The sequence below is a fragment of the Leptonychotes weddellii genome, chromosome 2 (genome assembly GCF_054177405.1).
Source record: "Leptonychotes weddellii isolate Sample4059 chromosome 2, ASM5417740v2, whole genome shotgun sequence".
NCBI lineage: Eukaryota > Metazoa > Chordata > Mammalia > Carnivora > Phocidae > Leptonychotes > Leptonychotes weddellii.
Genome location: NC_138370.1, coordinates 154991521 through 155013571, shown reverse-complemented (window position 1 = coordinate 155013571; position 22051 = coordinate 154991521).

Below are 22051 nucleotides of genomic sequence, written 5' to 3'. Positions count from 1 at the left end.
TTCAGGTGTACAACTTAGTGATTTGACCAGTTCATACATTATGCCATGTTCACCAAAAGTTTAGCTACCATCTATCCCATTACATCGTTACTACAGTATCGTTGGCTGTATTCCTTAGGCTGTGTCTTTTATGTCCCTGACTTATTCATTCTGTAACTAGAGGCCTGTCTTTTCCTCGCCAATTCACCCATTTTGCCCATCCTCTCATGCTCCCCTCGCCACTCCTCTCTGGCAACCATCAGTTTGTTCTCTGTATTTATAGGCCTGAATCTGTTTTTTTGTTTATTCATTTTTTTAGATCCCATTTATGAGTGGAATCATACGGTATTTGTCTTTCTTAGTCTAACTTATTTAACTTAGCATAATACCCTCTAGGTCCATCCATATTTAGCATCTCTTTAATGCCTCTTGTTAGATATTAATCTTTTTTTTTTTTTTTTTTTTACCCAAATGGTCCTTTATCTAAATTAATCTGAGGGAAAGGAGTTACCCTAATTGGTTTTCAACACAGTAAATAGCCATTAAAGGGTTAATATCAGTAAATGGACTTTTCCTATAAAGGACTCTTTTTCCACTTAATAAAAGTGAATAGCAACCAATGGCCATTATTTCTGCAATATGTTTCTCAAAAGTTCCTGAGGAAAGTAGGGATAGTTTTGAGAGTTTAATTTCACATTAAAGCAATCTTATAGATAATTTCCTTGCATTTTACAGGAAAGGAAACAAAGTCTTACCAGGAATCAGTACAAAGTTGCTTTTAGAAATGGAAGATAATCTCAAGCTTACTGTGGTATGCTGCTGTAAGTGCTCTGGTAGACAGCTTTTCTCTCTTTCATTTATTTCTAAATGTTACAATTTCCTTATGTGATCTAGTGGAAGGATTGGGGCCTGCAACTTAGGGTTTGATTTTTAACTTTTTGGGTTCTCTTCCAAGGCATCTGAGAAGATTTTTTTCCCCAAGTATTCATTTTCCTCTCTCAAGATACTGCCATTTTGCGTCCTTGTCTAAGTATATTTAAGGGAGACAATTAAGGATTTTGTCTCCTTTTAAGCCTCATCTTTCCACAGTTGAAGAGGGGGTTTTTGTTGTTGTTGTTTTGGGGTTTTTTTGTTTTTTTGTTTTTCCTTTCAAGTTTTCTCTTAGATGATTCACAGGACATAATGATCTTGGGAGACACCAACAAACACTTACTTCTGAGCCATCTATAGAATACCAAATAAAATATAACATCTTATTTTACCATTCAGAGACCAAGTGATTTAACATAAAACTAAGTATGGATTGGTTTCTGCCTTCTTAATCCTTACATGGAGAAGCTCCAATAAAAAATCAGTCTAGCCTAAAGATGTAAAGAAAGTATGAAGAAAAAAAACGAATGTAGTTTTTTGAAAAAGTGGGTGGGAAAGCTAAGAATATCTCAACAACAAGCCCACAGGTATAGTTTGTGATCACTCCTGAGATGTTGAAATCTTTGAAGAAATGGAAACAGTTCAACCTCCAATCAGAGCATACCTGAAGCCTCACCTTTTGCTTACCATAATGTTTTCCATTCCTCTGACAGTCTTTGAGACTCTACCAAGTGATAGTGACTGACTCTCTCGCTATAGCTATTTCTGAATGTCTGAATAAATAGCCTATTTGTTCTCATTGGGGGTGGGGGTCTTCATATATTCCCACAGAAGGAGATGAAGGTAAGACACCAAGGACCTTGACTATTTGTAAACTCCATCCTTGTCCTATAACCCCCTCCACTAGTTTTTATTATGTGTGTTGCTTCAAATATTGCTAAATTTGCACCAAATTTTGATGGGAAACTTATCATATGCTTAGATTTTTTAGAAATATGACCTTTGCCATTTATTAAAAATTCTTCATACAGGAAGAAATGAGGGAGACATCCACCAGATATAAGCCAGGTGGCTACTCAGTTCCTAAAATATCAGATTTGGAAGATATGTGAGCATAATCCATGATCTACCCCATACCTTTCATCACTTCCCAGAAATTGTTTTGGAATCCACAAGGTAATAGGCTCTTATAGTCTGAAGTAAACAAAACAATAATGCACCTTTGAAAAGAGATTCAATTGGGCATTTTTATTATAATGGGACTAATATGATTCATATAAAACAGGTTGACAAACTTTCTTCCGTAAAGGGACAGCTAGTACATCTTTTAGACTTTGAGGACCATATGGTCTATATGGCATCTACTAAATTGCTGAAAACTGTCTCCCTAAATATCACCAACACAATCTGTTGACAAGGCAAAGGCGAGTTTATTACTTGCCACTAGGAGAGGGAACACCTCTGTGAAGCTTTGGCAGTGTCTCAGATGGAGGGAGGTAAATTTGTTCAGAGTTAAAAATTTTGTTTGTGGTAGGTCTTTCAGTGTGAGAGACCTTGATTGGATTAAGATTGGTAAGAATGACAGGTGAGTAACAGTCCAGGATTGGGAAAAAACAGTAGGGTAGAGATCTGAAGTGAATAACTCAAAGAATCTTAGGGCCCAACCTGTTGTTTGATACTTTCCATTGAGGAGCTGATGGGTTTTTCAGATCCTGTAATGAATAATCAAACTATTTGCCTGGGTATAAAGGTCCTAGAAAATCAAAAGTATGCTAATAAAGATTGTGGAATAGCAACACATATTAGTTACTGTAGACAATAAGGTGTCTCTGCGTTCTTAGTATCCAGGTTAGGTGTAGGGTAGACAGTTTTTGTTCTCAGAACTCTGAGGTAGCATGCAAGATCTACAGCAGATAATGCATTATCAAATGAGAGGAGCTATGTGCTAATAAAACTTTGTAGAAAATAAAATTTGAATCTTTTATAATCTTCAGGTCACAAAATGTTATTCTTCCTTTAATTATCTACAAACATTTAAAAACATTAAAAAAAAAATCTTAGCTTGCAGGCCATACGACAGGCAACTGGATGGAGGTCCATAGTTTGCTCAAACCTGATTTAGAAGGTCAAAGTGAGTATGGTGTATATAGAGTAGAACATTAAAACAGTATTTTTAAGGTTTAATTTCACTTTTAGAATTGATGACATAAAGTTTTTCTGATTTGGTAGAAGAAGGAGATGCTCATCTTTTGATTGGGAGGGTTGAATTTTTTCAGAGGTTACTTTTGCTTTGTATAGTCATTTCCAAATGCTGTAAACATAGGACCACTTAAAAATTATTTCTCAATTTGGTGCTTTTCAGACTACTCACATACTGCAAATTTGCACCAGTGTCTATAGGCTTCTGCTTATAAATCTCTCAGGGAGATGCTTATTTTACAAAGTGAAATAAATCCTGAGACCAGGGGCATCTCTTCCATTATTTGTGTGGCTGGGATAAGAACACAAGTGCAGGTCTCTGCTTTGCAGTCCACTCTTCTTTTCCAATTTTGCGGTTGTGTTCCATGCAAACAGGGACCCCAATACCATCACCGGTACAACAAAACAGTGAAGCGCATATGTCTCAAACTCCCAAAGTCCCACCCTACCTGCCGTCCTGCTGCGTTTGGCCACGTCTCAAGCCTAAGAGTACATGTACCGATGATTACTCTGCCTTATGAGAATGGGATCAGAAAAGAGGCTTATGAAAGGCACTGAATACAGCCTTATGGCTGTTGCACAGAGAATTCTGGGAGGCTGATATCCAGCATGTGATCTGTAAGTGACATGGATTCTGGATTCAAGTCCATCAGACTTGAAAGCGGAAGTCCCAAGTTCCTGTTCAAACCACTTTTGATATTCACGTTATAAAAGCTATGGAACCATTCTTTTGTCAGGTTCTTAATTTGCCTTTTCTCTTTCCCATCTGATTTTCAGCTCCAGAGATATTTTATTGGAAGTAAAGTAATAACAACTCTAACTCAACATTTTCATCTTTGGCAGCAGATTATCTTTAATATTGATTATATTTCTAAATAATTAAATACAATAACTTATTTTCAAAAACTTCCATGTCTGGTTTCAGTTTAATAACATTCGTCTTCAGTGTCTTCATACTAGTCATGTCTTCCTACTAGAGGAAATTAGATTTTACTATATTTTTTATAAGGGTAAAATTGGCTTTATTATCATTTCCAGTTTACATGGATTAATGTTTTATTTTATTTTTCTCATAAACATGGAGATTCCAAGTTTGTCTGGCTGATGTAGCGAAGGTAATTATACCAAGAATATATTGCTCAGAAAAAAATAGCTTTACAATAACTCCCAGTTAACATATTTTTATGTCTCTACTTCACAGCAAGGAACTCCTTTCATTTTAGAGTTTGTAGCGGCTCTGTGAAAGCATGTGGATTTCACTGGAATAAAGAATTCATTTGCGTGCATATTGAAGAATAAAGATAAGCTTTATAAAACAGCTAGAAATATACAGCTATCTGTAGATATAGCAACTGTTTGCTGGCACCCTATACTCTGAAAGCATACATATATTTTAAAAACCGAACAAAAGGCAAACACACTTGAAGCCCAAGTGCAAATATATAGAATTTTTATTTTAGGAATAAGTTTTAAGTTATGGATATAAAATTTAAAACAAAATGAACCCTAGAGGCTTAGGAGGACATATCTTAAACATGGTAAATTATTGAAGCATTGTTTACCTCGATATCTTAATAAGAGCCCTAACAAGAGCAAGAAAAAAGTCAGGTTGCAATAAAAATGCTATAATTGAGATGCAAAACCAACTGGAAAAAAAAAAAAAAAAGGAAGACTTTTTAGTTTTAGAAATATTAGTACTCTCTCATTATTCTATGTTCTCATAGTACCTGAAAAATTAATAAGTACTTAAAAAAATTAAAAGACTGTGAGAATATTCTAAGCAGGATGCTTTATTTATCTATTATGGAATTGATTTTGTATGGCCTGCAATTGGAGAAATTTTCATAAATAATTGTGGTTCATCATTTAAGGATATTTGAATCTCTTTCTGAAATCTATTTGATGTGGATCTAATAATATAGTAATATATGAGTTGTATTTGTTTAATCAATAACTACATAGCTATAGACTCTTCCCGTTTTTATAACAATTAAAAATGCCATTTTGGTCTGCTCTTGCTTCACCACTTCTGGCTCTCTGCCTTGCTCTTTAGGTTCCAATGATATAATAACATGTACATTGTGCTTGGTTTCTTGTCAATGTAACTTTGCTCTTACCATCCCCTTTGCCTGTATTGCTTACCTCTCCATCCTCGTTGATATGTCACTTTTCTCTGCTACCAAGTTACTTTGGTGCATATTTTAATTCTGTCACTAATTGGTCTTTAGTTTTATACCATTATGGCTGGAAAATATACTTGGTATGATTTCAGTCTTCTTAAATTTGTCATATTTGTTATGTCTTTTTTTTTAAGATTGTATTTATTTATTTGTCAGAGAGAGAGAGAAAGCGCAGGGAGAGGGAGAAGTAGGCTCCCCACTGAGCAAGGAACCCGATGTGGGACTTGATTCCAGGACCCTGGGATCATGACCTAAGCCTAAGGCAGATGCTTAACCAACTGAGGCACCCAGGCGTCCCTGTTATGTCTCATTTTATGTGATTTAACCAGGGGATTCTTCCATGTGTACTTGAAGAAAATGTGTATCCTATTTTTCTTAGATGGAATATTTTGCCTATCTTTTTTAGAACCATGTATTCTGAAGTATGCTTCAAGTAAAAAAATGTTCTTGTTGAAAAAAAAAAACTAAACTAACTGAGGGTACTCATTTAAAATAAAGCATATCAGAGGGAAGGTAGGTGGGAGGATGGGTGAAACAGGTGAAGGGGATTAAGAGTACATTTATCATGATGGGCATTGACTAATGATGTATAGAATTGTTGAATCACTATATTGTACACCTGAAACTAATATAACACTGTACATTAGCTATATTAAAAGTAAAATAAAAAATTAATAAAAAATGATAAAATAAAATGATAATTTAAAAAAAACTAAACTAAGCTACTATTTGATGGAGAGATGTCATTTCTTGCAATGATATTTGGGTGTGGAGAGAGGGACAATGGCCAAATCTATTTTGGTGTCACCTGCAGTTGTCATTTTAATAACAGAAATGTCAATTTCTCTCCCAATCTCCCTAGCTTCTGAGTAAAGCAGCTAAAGTGCCATCTCCCAGACAACAAGAACAAGGGAGGAGGAGAAAAAAATAGAAGAATAGCAAGAATTCAAAGATAAGTTTCCTGGATAGCATTAAAGGGTTGTGTTTTTTATTTGGCTTATAAATCTGTAGCAACTTTTTTTTACCATTATTTGCTGGTATAATGGAATATTAATAATAACAATGAAACAATATTTAATAGAATAAATTACCTGTAATATATATACTTACCTAATAAAAGGAAGTGTATAATACCTAATATAAATATTTATAAGTACAAATATAATATATTTGACATATAATATATAAACAAATGTTCTCAGTTATAAATAAAATTTCATGAAGTCCAACTGTCATACATTTTCTGTTACTCCTGGAAAAAATAGAGGAAATGTTTTGGTAAGACTTCCTTGTCAATTAAAATGATTAAAAGTAAAATACTTTCCTTCAAATAAGTTCAACTTATAAGATACTGTCTTCATGAAGTATTCCTCAACTTCTTCAGCTATTAGGAATTCTCTGTGACTCCTATAGCCCTGAAATATTTTGCAACTCTATAACCTTAATTGGTTTTCTTTATTTTTTAAATCTATGTCCTCCCCCACCATTTTGAAGATTTTTTTTTGTAACAGCAATACTGGAATATCAAAAAATACAAATATAAGATATCCTACATATAAAGAATAAAACATGATCTACACAGCCATCTCGGTTGAGCTACATAATTAAGATCCTTAGAAAGATAAAGATTTTTTAGATATAGCTTGTTTAAAATCTTGTAGAGGCCCCTGGGTGGCTCAGTCAGTTGAGCATCCAGCTCTTGATTGTGGCTCCGGTCGTGGTCTCAGGTGTGAGATCAAGGCCTGTGATGAGCCCTGCAAATGAGCCCCGAGTGGGGGCTCCATGCTCAGTGGGGAGTCTGTTTCTCTTTTTTCCTCTCCCTCTGACCCACCCCCATGCTTGTGCGGGCTCTCTATCTAACATAAATATATCTTAAAAAAAAAAAAATCTTGTAATTCATTAAGACTCTGAACTGGTGTATTTTCTATATGTTTGACTAGAAAGGGCAGCATAGGGATGCAAGTAATACAAAAAACATTTTTAAATAAATTTGTTTTCTATATTTTTCTTTATAATAGTGGATAAAAATGGAGTTGGAAGGAATATAGAGTATAAAATACTCCCCATTTTTTTAAAATTTTAGATTTAAGTACATCAAATATCCACTCTCTATGAAAGGAATAAGTATAACATTTTTAGCCAATAGTCATTGTTAAGTAATAGTTTGTTTTTAAAAATCCAATAAATGCCATAACTGAAGTTGGGATAAATTTAAGAGTTTGGAAGTAGCAAGTAAGTATAAAGGCTCAGTTTACTTCGTATGCTTACAGTTTATTCAGCTAATGTGTACCATCGGTCACTGAAAACATCACTGGAATATGCTAAACCAAGAAAAATTTCCCAAATATTGTATGTAAATTGTGTTTCTCCTCCCCATTCCTCTCCCCGCAAATCATAGGTTGAAGTCTAACCTCCAAGACATCTCTATTTGTACTTGGTGCCTTTAGGACAAAATTAAGCTTACATGGGGTCATAAAGGTGGGGCTCTAATTCAATAGGACTAGTGTCCTTATAAGAAGAGGAGGAAATATCATGAGTGAGAGCACATGGAGGAAAAGCCATGTGAGGACACAGGGAGAAGGTTGTCATCTGCAAGTCAAAGAAAGAGAGGTCTTCCCAATAACCAACCCTGCCACTGCCTTGATCTTGAACTTCCAGCCTCTAGAATTGTGAACAAATATATTTCTGTTGTTTCAATCCCCCAGTTTGTGGTGTTCTGTCATGGCAACCTGAGCAGACTAATACACAAAGTAATATTGGTTCTTTGATTTGTACATTTTGCTCCTTGAGGACATAGGTTGTAGCTTCCAATTGTTCCTTGATTCTAGATTGTTCATTTTCTTCTGCCTTCATATTTAGTTCCCAGCATATGCAGCTCTACATTTAAAATACTCTTTACCTGTACAAAATATGTTATAACTAAGTTTTATATCTATCAGTTAAAAGTAATAATTTTGCCTTAGGTCTTGCAAACAATAGCAGTTTCTAAAAGTAATTGCTTTTTCTTTAGCATCACTTTACTCAATAAATATGTATGTAAACTCAATAGATAAATTTGTTTAAAAAGACTCGAAGGAATTTTAAAAGGCCACAGTCTGTAATGTCTTTATTTTTTTAAATATTTAAATATTAGATGGTACGTTTAAATTATCAGGGTAAGAGTGCTTGCTTTTATAAAATGGAAGAAATCAATTTGACTCCACTTAAATGCAAATGCTGTCTCTACAGTGGTTGCCACTCAGATTTTTTTTTTTTAATTTTGGTCTTTTGTAGCTATTAAACTTTGCTTTTTACAGGATACAAAAGCAATTAATTAAGGTCATTTTGCCAGTGATTTTCCATGTGCTTCTCACTTTCATTGACAATAACTAATTTAATAAGGTATATTTCAGTATTATATTGAGGACCAGACACACTAAATTCTAAGTCACAAAACTGCCGGCAGGATTCCTTCTTAGTATTACTTCCTCAACATAAGGTCATATACTTGTACTCTTGTGTTCAACTGCCTTATTCTCCAGAGCATTGAAATGAAAATGAGTCTTTCTCTTTTCAGTTCATTGGGTTCTGAATCAAAAAGTCAATGAAGTAATCCTCTTGTTTCAGGAATTTATAGCCAAAAGAAGTTCATAGAAAATATTTTGTGTTACTGAAGACATAGTGATAACTGTAAAATTTTCTCCAGAATACCCAATAAAAACCTCTCCCTAGAGTGTAGTTTTTTTTCTTAGAGACCACATGTCAGCTATGTTCTCTAGAATTTATCACATCACTCACTCTTTAGCGTACCTGGACATCTTATTATCAATCATCCTTTAAGAAAAGTAATAGAAGCAACTTACACATAGAGTAATAATATTCTTCTCAAATAAAGGACTTTAAAAAGTTATAGGGGAAATTAGTGTGAGATTCGAGTTCTAGTATTTGAAATGGTTTCACATTCTACATTTATATAGTTACATTGCACATTGAACTAAGCAAACATAAATCAAACTATAATTTGCAAAAAAAGGTATTTTGACTTTAACACAGGCAATATAAGTAAATTTTTAAAATTACTAAGGCAATAAAAAATTGAAGGTCAGATACAGTTTATCTGTATCTATTTGTAACAGGGATACTTACCAAAATTTAATTTGCAAATTAACCTTGTGGTCTAGTACTCCTGTAGAGATCATATCCCCTCTAATTCTGTATGTATTATAAAGAGAATATACGAAGAAGAATGTAGATCTGAATTTGCTGAACTTATTAATTTGGATACTGCTCTGAAGAGGTGGTAAATTCTATATCTCACCACCCGGATGAATGCAGATTATGTGAAAAATCTGACAAGGAAAAGGACTGGTTAACTTCCAAGAACTAAAAGTGGTAGGGATAGACTCAGTGAAGGAGAGGAAAGGCAGGTAGGGAGTGAGTTCAGAGAGGAAACCAAACACAAGAGCAAGGTCACAAAAGCCATCTTCAAATTGGGTTTTATTGGGTTTGCAGTGAAACCTATAGAAGGTTATGATAATAATTCAACTACTGGGTATTTACCCAAAGAAAAAGGAAACACTAATTTGTAAAGATATATGCATCCTGATTTTTATTGCACCATTATTTACAGTGGCCAAAATATGGACGCAACCTAGGTGCCTATCATTAAATGAATGGATAAGGAAGGTGTGAGATAGATAGATAGATAGATAGATAGATAGATAGATAGATAGATAGATATGATAGATAGATAGACAGCCATAAAAAAGGACAAATTCTTGCAATTTGAGACAACATGGATAGACTTAGAAGGTATTATGCTAAGTGAATAAGTCAGACTGACAAAGACAAATACCATATGGTTCCATTCATACATGGAATCTAAAGAAAAAATAAATGAATAAACAAGCAAAAGCAGAATTCTGTAGACCTATAAATACAAAGAACAAACTGATGGTTGCCAGAGGGGAGTAGGATGGGGGTTGGATAAAAGGAGTGAAGGGAAAAGGGAGATACAGGCTTCTAGTTATGGGATGAAAAAGTTACAGGAATAAAAGGCCCTGCATAGGAATGTAGCCAATGATTCGTAATTACAATGTAACGGGACAGATGGCAGCTACAAGTGTGCTGAACATAGCATAATGTATAAGCTTCTCAAATTACTAAATTGTACACCTGAAACTAATGTAACATTGTGTGTCAACTATACTCAAATAAAAAAAAATAATTTTAACAAACAAATTTCACTTAAAATAAATAAATACATAAATAATCTCTGACTCTCTGACTTCCTCCACCTGATTTTCATATCCTTGTGGCAATTCTCCTGAACCACCCAGCATTTGGCTCTTCATAGGTAAATTTACAACAAACTTACAACAAAAACTATACATATGTTTTCACTGATACTGCAACTCATTCCTATTATCCTTATCTAATGTCTCTACCCCAAGTCTGTATGGGCATTTTTCTTCTAAGATTGGCAATGACCTACATTTTACCAATTTCAAATAATGCACTTTGGTTATAAACGTTCTAGAACTCTTGGGAGCATATGACATAGTTAATACTTCTCAACATCTCGAAACACTTTTATCTGGCAGTTTCTGGGACATTGAATATTCCAGACTTTCCCTCTGACAGGCCGAGTTTTTGTTGTTGTTGATGAATTCACTCAGGGACAGTTTTCACTTCTCTCTCTCTCATTCTCTAATGATCTCATCTATGTCCTTTGCTTTAAATATCATTTAAATATTGACTCACAAATTTATATCTCATGTGCAATCTCTCTGCGAGGGCGTAGACACGTTTATCCAAATGTTCTCTTCTCAATTCCACTCTTAATCTTTTCCACTCAATTCTCCAAAGAGTAGAAAGCCTAATTGGTTTTAAAATATTCATCACATCTTGTAACTCCAGTCCTTTTAAACCTTCTATAGCTTTCACTGCAACCCCAATAAAACCCAGTTTGAAGATGGCTTTTGTGACCTTGCTCATGTATTTGGTTTCCTCTTTGAACTCACTCCTTACCTGCCTCTCCCCTCCTTCACCAAGACTATCGCTACCACTTTCCTTTCAGTTCTTGGAAGATAACCAGTCCTTTTCTATGTCGGACTTTTCTTATATGCTGTCCTTTCTGCCTTAAATCCCTCCCTTCTCTGTTCTTATAGTGTAAAAGTCCATTTTTAGGCTACTGTTCTTCATCTCTCTGAAGCAGAACTTTCTCCTCACAAGCTGTTCACTGCCTTTATATTACATATCACATCGTTAACTGCCTAAATTGTAGTTACATATTCAGATGTTAATTCCCGGTTTCCCCATTAGGCTGTAATCTAAGTTTTCAGAAAACAAGCACTGTATCTTTGTTTCCAGGTGTTCTCCTCAGTGCCTGATATATAATAGGCACACAATTAATGTTAGTCCGTTGAGTGAATGAAATGGGATAAATAATCAAAAAGTGTTGAAATTGAAGAATGTAAAACAAATGTCTTTTACTGGGCAACAATATGGAACTACATCACTTGATCTCTTTAAGAAGAGTTCAACCAAAGTCATCACCATAAGATACCTCAGAGGGGGCTTGGAATTTAAGGGAAGGCTAAGTGCTACCATAATTCAATTACTGATTTGTTCTCAAATATTTATAAAGCATCTACTCTGATGGGTTGGAGATAATAATAAACAGAACAAAGATCCTGCCCTTAATGTAATGTAAAACACACTAAAGTATGTACTTATTTAAATAGTGCATTATAAAGTTGCTATATGGAAATGTTCTTACAAGCCCACTAGGAATCAAATAAATTTGACTAATATAGATGAAAGGATCCAAGTTAAAGATGTTTAAAAAACAAAAACAAAACAAAACAAAAACAGTAGGTGCATCTGATGGGCAAATAGAAGAAGAGTTTTTGTTTAGAAGAAAGATGCAGAAAGGCCCAGAAACATGAAAAATCATGATGGACAGTGAAAAAATTGAATAATTTTGTTTTGGTTTGGCAAAGTATAGGCTTTGTATGTATGTACCTGAACAGTGTGTGTGTTGTGTGTGTGTGTGTGTGTGTGTGTGTGTGTGTAGAAGCAGTGGTTGGCGGTGACTAAAAGTGTTTCCTGGGGATCCTGAATGGCTTGTGAGCCAACTCTTACCCATAGTTTTTCAGATATAGACGAACTTCGAGAGAGTTACTTTAAAAATAAAATCAGGTTGCCTGGGTGGCTCAGTCATTAAGCGACTGCTTTCAGCTCAGGTCATGATCCTGGGGTCTTGGGATCCAGCCCCGCAATGGGGTTCCCTGATCAGCAGGAAGCCTACATCTTCTCCCTCTCCCCCTGCTTGTATTCCCTCTCTCTCTCTGTCAAATAAATAAATAAAATCTTAAAAAAAAATAAAAATAAAGTAAAATACACATAAAATCATTACCTAGAAATAAATGCTCCCACTTACTCTAGTAAGATGCATCCCCTAATACACCTGGGATTCGCCCAAAAGCAGAGACTGAATCAAAGGCTAGTTTATTAGGAAAGCTATTTTATATAGTAAGAATGAGAGACAAGAGAACCAACAGCGCTCAGTCTCACAGAAAAGTCAGAGAAAAATTACGTATTTCAAAACTATTTTTTTAAATATTTTATTTATTTGTCAGAGAAAGAGTGAGAGAGAGAGCACAAGCAGGGGGAGCAGCAAGCAGAGGGAGAAGCAGACTCCCCTCTGAACAAGGAGCCTGATGCAGACGCTGAACCGACTGAGCCACCCAGGTGTCCCTCAAAAGTAATTTTGCCAGGGGACAAAAAGGCTTTTATCCATTGGCTTCTGTCCCCACATTAGTCAAGGGTGGTTCCTCAGGCATTAACACTGCTGCACTTGTGGGTTGCACATGCCAGGACACTAAAAGATTTCTGCAGATGTTCCACAGGGCAGCATCAGGGAAACTCTCAGGACAGGAGGTAAAATGTTGGGCACAGTCCTCAGAAAAGGGAAAGTCAAGTCAAGTCTAGTCTCTACAACTGCTCGAAGCTGCTGAGCATTGGTTGCTAGAGCGGTAGCCTTAAGGAGGTCTCCTGTGCTCCCACATACTGAGAATCATCTTAAAAGGTAATTTTTAAAGGCCTCTTTGCTTCTACACTAGCTGAATGTCTGGTAGAAATTACACAGATAAGACAACTTAGTGAGTAAATTTTTTACTCTTCTGCCCATTGCTGACAGGGCTTCACATACACACACATTCTGCTCTGTCACAACAATTTGGATACAGATTGCAACTTGCTGGCAAGGTGAAATCCATGCTGTCTTTTCCCAGCTCAGGACTAACCTTGGCCTCACTGAGGGGTTTGGCTGCAAAATTCTGGTGTTCCTGAAGCGTGTTTCCGGGGTTGACCTCAACAGAGGATCTTTCTGGTGGGACGTGAGCAAATTCTGTTTCTCCCCTCTTTTCCTCTAATGCATTTTCATTTTAATCTATTTGCAGGAATCATTCAACATGTCTGCCAGTGTTTAAGAAAATGTTTGTCAAGATCTTTAAAGTTATTACATTTTTTTTCTTTCATTTGGAAGGAAAAAGGACAATTTTTTTGGAATATGAAAAAGAGAAAGGATTCATGTGGAAGGGTAATTCCTATGAGAGCTGATGAGACTAATCTTCCTTGAATGCTCATGACTCCTTATAACAAGGACTGAAACTGTTCTCTTTTCAAATAGATTTTTTTTTTTAAATAGCCTATTCAGCTGGATGGCAATTTAGATGCTTGTAACTTTCATGATTTTCAAGCTTATAGTGAACCTCATTTATCCTTTGAAACATTACTTCCTCATTGCATGTCAGAGAGAGAGAAAAAGGGAGAGAGAAACACTACAACACCAAAGATTTGGTAAAAAGTAAAGTAAATTTACCTCCATTGTTTACAGATTGAAAATAAAATTGAACAGTAGGTGGTCTGATTATGTATTTTCATTTCCAGGATCAACAACAGAATATGCAGATATGGGATATTGTTACAACTACAGAAAATACAATAGCAACAGTGAAAAAAAAAAAAAATAGTAACCATCGTCCTTTGACTGCTATCTAGAAAGCATGCCAAGTCAGAGGACAGCTGCTGGGATAGATCTTACTTTAAGACTGTTTCACTTGTTAAAGAAAGTCCATAAAACTGGTGACATCTAATGCAACCGAGTGCTGCACAGCTCATGTCTTTTGAGAAATTGTGCAAAAAAAACAGCAAGTGCGTTTTACACTCGACTACCATTCAACTACTGCCAAACTATCAGTTGTGCGTTATTTATATCTTCTAACGCGACAGATTTAATGCAGTGCTATTCCAGGTATTTCTGCAGCTCATGCCATATTCAGTGTAACACACTATTTTTTTCCCCTCCTTTTTTCTATTTCTCAGGAAGGATCAAAAGCACAACAAGTGGATTCAAAGAAGAGCTTTTTGAATGTCTCACCTTAAAACCTTGTTACTCCCACAGTGGATAACCTCCGATTTCACTTCACTGCCATGGTAGCAAAAATTGAGTCTTTTTATATTCTTCAAAGGAATTCTAACAGCCCTCTTTTTAACTTTGATTCTTTGTATTTGTACTTAGTTTTAGAGTTAAGAAAGAACAGAAATCCTCTAATATTCGGCAGAAAGCCCATACGAAAGCTTGTAAGTAAATTTGGTAAGTTTAATGCTATATTTTAATGAATAAAAGGAATAACATTTTTTAGTAGAAATACTTCATCATTTTGTACATAAATTTGAAAAAAAAAACCTTATATCTTCATGAGAATCCATCCATAAGATTTTTAGAAATTGAATATTGAGTAGATCACGCAAAAGAAAATTCCTCTGAATCGCGGGTTTATACAACCACCTCCATGACTTCCACAAGTGAGCCCACACTGGGGCCAGTGACTGACTTTGTCTGCTCGATGCTGTCAACGTCTGTTCTGTGATGGCTCCATCCTCCCTCCTCTGGCAGTTTTCTTTAGAGCTAAGTAGATATCACACTAACCTATATTAGTTCACTGTCACTGTAAAGAGATAGCTGTGTATAAAAATCCCTGAATACAGTGACTACATGGCCATTATTTGCTTTGTTTTGGTCATCAACTCAGTTGAATAATTTAGGAACCAAAATAAATCTTATTTTAGTTATGTGTGGTCCATTCTTTATAAACCTATGGGCTGATTAAATGTCTCTTTTAATCTTGCATTTTCAGGTGTTCAGCATTGCATCCACGGTAAACACTTTTTTGAGCATGCCACTTAAACTCTCTGAATCTGTCCCTTCATTTGCAAAATTTGTGGGGGAATGTTTCTGACACTACCTTCACAGACTAGTTCAAGTTTGGTGAATGAGTATATTTAATGTCCCTGGTATATATCTTGTTATTTGGTAAGCAGTCAATAATTGAAAGCTGCTACTCATGCTTATTTCCACTCACTGTTTCTCTGGTTTATTCATCATTTTAAGGTGCTGTAGTTTTCAATGTGAAGGATGTTGCCTTGCTGCCAATCTCACATTTTTAATATTTATGTATAATTTTTTGAAATACTTGTAATTTGAGAGGAAAATCATGCACATTTTCACAGTGGTCATTTGATAGCAGTGTTTAAATAAGGTGTTTGTTGCTGCTAGTGGGAATAATATCTACTGCTATTCTCTTCTGCTTTCTATGTCACTCCCTTTGTAGAACGTGTTCTTTAATGTTTTCTGGTACTTTTTTTCTCTGCTCACTGTTTGAGCTTATTCCACTTGAGTTAACCATACAGTTGCTCATGCAACAGGCCACCCTATTTCTTCTGCTTATTTTTAACTGACAACAACTATTTTGAAGTGTCATTTTTATGCCAGTAGAGATCTGCATTCTAGAATTCAAGTTTTGAAGACTCTATCTGAAATTACAACATTAAGAATAGTTTTGATATAAGTGTTTATAAATACTTCTGCAGGAAGTCACTCATATTTGTGCTTATCGCCTAAGAGTCTCACAGGTTTGGCAACCAATTTAGAATTCCACATCTCCAAATAGTCAAAGTTTATAAGTACTGCCACATATTTTATTTACCTTAAAAATTAAAAGGCTAACACTTTTAATATAGCCCAAATATTTTGAGTAGGATTGCTACTTCAATTTATTTGGGGACTAGAAACAAAAGTTATTGTGTTTGTGTGTTTGTTTTTTTGTTTGTTTTTCACCAACAGAAGAGAATTGGAGGCACTATGAAAACACAGCTTTATTCCATGACAGGGTTGAAGAGTTCTGTGGGAAATTATTGAAATTAGATTGTAGATCAGAGACTAGATTATATGCAGAGGCAGTGATGGTATAGAAACTGGAGCATTAATACTGACTGCTCTTGAAGCTGTCTCACAAGGGTGACATGAATAAGCACCATCTACCTCTTGGTTTATCACCAAAACTCATGAGATAATACATAGAAAACATGCATAAGAGCAATAAATTGAATATTTTTTGTTGTTCAATATTTGAAAAACTTCAGCAACAAATATATGAATAGTACAACATTTAAATCACTTCATTAGCTTTATGTGATAAACTATTTGATTTTTTTTTTATTTCCTTTTAACAACATTGCTGTGCTTGCCAGGGAATGTTAAGTTACTTTTTATTACTATATATTTCACAGATATCTTCATCTTTCACAATTTGAATGTTTTCAATTATATGCTAAAAGTCAAGCAGACACTTAATGTCCAAGCTAAACTTCATTGTCTTTATGGATACATTTGATTGACTTGTAGCCCTTAATCAATTTAAACACTAATCCAAATCAATAGATGTGCTTATAATAAAAATTTATAAAAATAAAATCTTTTAAAAAAAGAAGCACAGAAGAAGGATGGACGCTATTAGTAGCAATCAGATTGCATAATGCAGAGAGTGGTTTTAGAATTCATTTTTTTTTTTTTTTTGGTTTCCTTTGCAGGTAACTTGCATCTGACACTGTCGAAGATACTTAATTCATATGGTACCAGTCGTGTCAATGTGCCCACCTAAGATGACAATCCCTAGAAACATGTATTTCATCTTTAGGTTTTATATCTTGGTGTCTTGTATTTGTGCCCATCTGTCTCCATGGCATACTGCCTACTCAAGGATTGGTAGGACCTTGGCAGCCTTGGCAACAGCCCGAGGTGCCAGGTAATACTGAGTTTAAGAAAGGCGTCTTGCAGAATTTTCCTTACGACATCTGAGAAATTGGAAGAGTGCAGGGAAGTCTCTTTTCTGACAGACTTGCCACCCTGGCTCCACATGTCTCTGTACATAGAGTGACACCTGTTCATGATGGTGTGCCAAAAGATTAAAAAATTCTAAAAAAAATAGAAAGAAAGAAAAATAAAACTAACTTTTCTCAACTTATGGTCCTGTCAACATATCCAGGTTTTCAGGTCAGTGCTATAGTCATTTGGTGAATAAAAGAATTCACATAGATTATACGTTTTCTACATCTTATGTATATGTATATATATAGTGTATCTCAAAAACTTTCTCTTATATATCTTACATCTTATATGCATTTTGTTCATCAACCCATAGCAAAAGACCTACACTAAAAGGAAAAAAAAAAAACTGAGATACAGATATATTCTCAATTTCTAGGAGATGGTCTTACAGTGAATTAATGAGAATGAATTAGATGTTAATTATGAAAAGGAGATGTAATGGGTAAGCCCAGATACAGAATTTGGTTTTTTTGTTTATTTTGTTTGTTTGAGCTAATAATATTTATTAATGTAGTTTTCACTCATTATGTAAGTTCATTTTGGTAAATATTCTTTTTCTTTGGCATTGCTTTCTAATTTATCTTTTTTTCATTTTGGGTTAATATTCTTAATGAAAGAGGACTAATAGCTGTTCCCATGTTGAGAAAATCACACACACGCACACACACACGCAAACACTTCCACAACACAATATCCTTGAAGAAATTTCATATTTTCAGAATTAGAAGAATAACACTAATAAAATCAAACAAGGTTTACTGTATACATTATGGCAAAAACATAAGAATAATTTATTTTGAGACTTTTAATAGTTTAATAATAGCATCTTTAAGTCTATTTAGTTTTAAATCTCATTGTATGAATGAGAAAATGAAGGTGCAGAGAGGTTAAAAAGATGTTAGAACAGAAACAAAAGCTTCTTTCTCTCTTCCTATAAATATGCATCTCCTCAATTGTTTTTTGTCTTTTTCCTTTCAGTTTGATATCCTGTCTTTGGTAGGTGATGGGAGATTCATATAAAAATAAATTTTCTTGGGGTGCCTGGGTGGCTCAGTTGGTCTGATTCTTGGTTTCGGCTCAGGTGATTATCTTGGGGTCCTGAGATGGAGCCCCGAGTTAGGCTCTGCACTGAGAATGGAGCCTACTTGAGATTCTCTCTCTCCTTCCCCTCTCTCTCTCGCTCTCTAAAAAAATAAAAATAAATAAATAAATAAATAATAAAATTTCTTGTATAAGAACTCAATCTTAATCAATTGCCTATACATAATTTCTGCTTAACTGTGTTACCTAGGAGATCAGAAACTCACAATTTAAAAATTATTTTGAATATCATAGAAAAATAACATTTAGTCATTATTTTAGATAATTAAAAGTTGAGCATATCAAACATTTCAGACAAATCAATATTACACAATTATTATGAAATACTTTAGGTGATCAACTATGTTTAAGTATATAGCTAATCACTGGTCAACTTCACTTTTTTGTACTTATATACATGTTAAATAAGGGTTTATTTAGTATCCATTTTATTTTCATTTGCTTCGGAATATTAAATCTATTATTTCTTTTTATATTTTCTATACTTTGAATTTACCTTTTATTCTTTTTTTTTTTTTTTAAGATTTTTATTTTATTTGTCAGAGATAGGAAGAGAGGAGAGCACAAGCAGGGGGAGCTGCAGGCAGAGGGAGAAGCAGGCTCTCTGCTGAGCAAGGAGCCCGATGCGGGACTCAGTCCCAGTACTCTGGGATCATGTCCTGAGCCGAAGGCAGGCGCTTAACCGACTGAGCCACCCAGGCGTCCCCAAAATACCTTTTATTCTTAAGATATTATTTAGTTGCATGTTCTATTATAACAATATTATTAATAATTAGGCAAATAATTCATTGAATACTATGTTTCTAATATAACTACTATTTCGTCTTGCTGAAATCCATTAAGTAAAACAAACAAAATATGCTTTTGGGAGAATGTTCTCAATGACATTTCAAAATGCTAAGGATGAGCTTTGTATCAGTTGCACATTTCAAGGGATTGTTAATGTCATGGAGTGAACTGACAAGTCCAAGGGCAAAATTTAGCACCCTTTGAAGATCAAAATGTCAATGCGGTGTTGTTTTCAGCCTGTTTTAATTCTGAGAAATTCTTTGCAAGGTCCGTATGTAAGGGGTAAACTTGTGTTTAAACAGACCATTAATTAGGGGAAATCTAATTCAATGTCACTAATTGCACGGCATTTTCAAATCTTGTTAAAACTCAGAAATGAACGTATTCTTCATTCCATCATTCCGTAAATAATTTCTGAGTGCTTACTTAATTTCTCACTTTATGCTAATACCCAGGAATACAAAGGCGAATACAATGAGATCTCAACCTTTAAGGAACTTCTGGCTTGGTAGGCAAGGTAGATGTATTAACTAATATTTACTATAATGGTATACTGTAGATACAGATTATGAATATTGATTTATCCTGCATCAAGTAGGGATCTCACAAAGGTTTTAAATTAAGTGAAATATTAGACAACATTTGTGCTGTACATGGATGAGACTATTGAGAGCTGGATGATGGTTGAAGTGATGTATTGGCAGTGTAGTCTATTTAATAAATAGTGATGCTTTGAAAATTTCTGGATAGTCTGTCTTATTTAGGTTGCCTTTTAAGTAAGTAAAGGTTTAGGTAAAACTTAAGTGAAAACTGAACGTGAAAAGAGAGAAGAAAATGGATATTTTACTGGAATATATGTTTTAGAGTTATAAAAAAAAATGAGTTATAGATCATATAAGCCAATATCCTTATTTTGTAGGTGATAAAAAGAGACCCAGAAAGGTGAAGACAAATGCATATTACAAAAAACCTAAATGGTGGCTAAGCCATGATTTGAATCAAGGTAGTAATTTGAATCCAGGTAGAATTCTCATTTCTCACAAATTACCCTAGTGGCTCATTCTAGTCATATGTACATAATTTGTAATCATGGAAGAAATGCAATCATAAACCTCCTTAAGACAGAATATAGATTAAAAAAAATCAGAATGGGGTAGATCTTTAATTGCATCTAATTTGGGGTTTCAATTAAAAATGAAGTTATATTAATTACTTAAGGATTTTAGTGCTGAGTTCAAAATGAAGTTATGTGGACAATAATACCATTGTTGAAATTGTACTATGTATAGTCAGTTAATTAAGAATGAATAAAATTTCTTGAACATTTTAGACATAGGAATAAACAAAGTCCACTCAAATAAGAACAAGCAGAGAGTATTTATTCAGAGCTTGCTTTATCAAGAAAGCCAACCACCACCACTTGGATGTGGCTGACCCAAAGAGGCAGAGGAGTGGAAAGGTTGGGAGGAGAAAACCAAAAATGAGGGAAGCTGGCAGTTACTGGCCAAGTCCTGTCCATTCTGGTCAAATACCTACAGAAATGGAGTGGGGTCCCTGGCTGGTTGATGAATCAGTTCTGTTTCCATATAAGATCTGACCATTTTATGTTCAGTCTCTCATAGGAAAATACCACAAATTACATATATTATGGTATTACTCTCTCTCTCTTTTTTTTTAATCTATGGTATACCTCTTCTGAGATTCGAATATTTTTCTATCATCAGAAATTAAAACAAGAAAATGGCTGAAAATACCTTTCAAATATCTTAAACATTTCCTTTTAAAAAATTGTTATATCTTATTTGATGAGCTTTGGTCACCCCCTTGGAAAATGCATCCACCATTGACTTGCTCTTGCTCTTGTCCATATGTTTGTTTACACTGCTTTACCGAAACTGTTACTATTAAAAAATCATTGAATATTTAAGGAAAAATAAATAAATGGGTAGATGTTACTTATTTTTCCTTTTCCAATTAAATCAAATATTCTTAGGAATTTTTGTTTCATTTTCTCACTAAATCTTCCATATTTTCTTCAAGGTCACTATCGCTAAAGCCACATTTTTAACAAATAGTTTTAGCTAAAAATGATTCCCTCCTTTATTCCAAACCAGATACAAAATGATGGATTTCATAACTTGAAAGCTATATCTGTAAAATTTATAGATACATCTTTCATTTCAAATAAAGTGAGAGATGATAACCTTAATTCAACATTTAAAATTCCTTTTTTTCCTCTTAATCTCAATGTACTTTCTTAAAGACAGGAGAAAGAATGGTTTCTTTGTATTCAGTGATGCATACGAGGAACACACAGGCAATAACTTTTGAATACTTACTATATTTAAAATCCCTTATCACCTTACCACACTAACTTTTTAATTTAAATTATTTTCTGTGTTCAAAATATGTCTTGATTAATACTAAGTACAAACTTTAACTTATAATCTATTTTGAATTGCTTTCAGGTAATGTCTGAGAGCATGGCTTTAGGATGTCAAATAACTGATCTTATATGCACCAAATTTAAACTACCGTGTAGATTATTCATGTTGAAAAATGCTTTTGTCTTATTTATATATTTCATTCAGAAGCACTTTTGCCATTTTATCTAGATAATCTTGTGTCTGGTCTCCTTCTCTTTGGTTATACTCCATAACCTTAGTTAGTAGTGATAACAAAACCATTGAGGTTAGTGTACTTTGAGTGGAATGTTTTG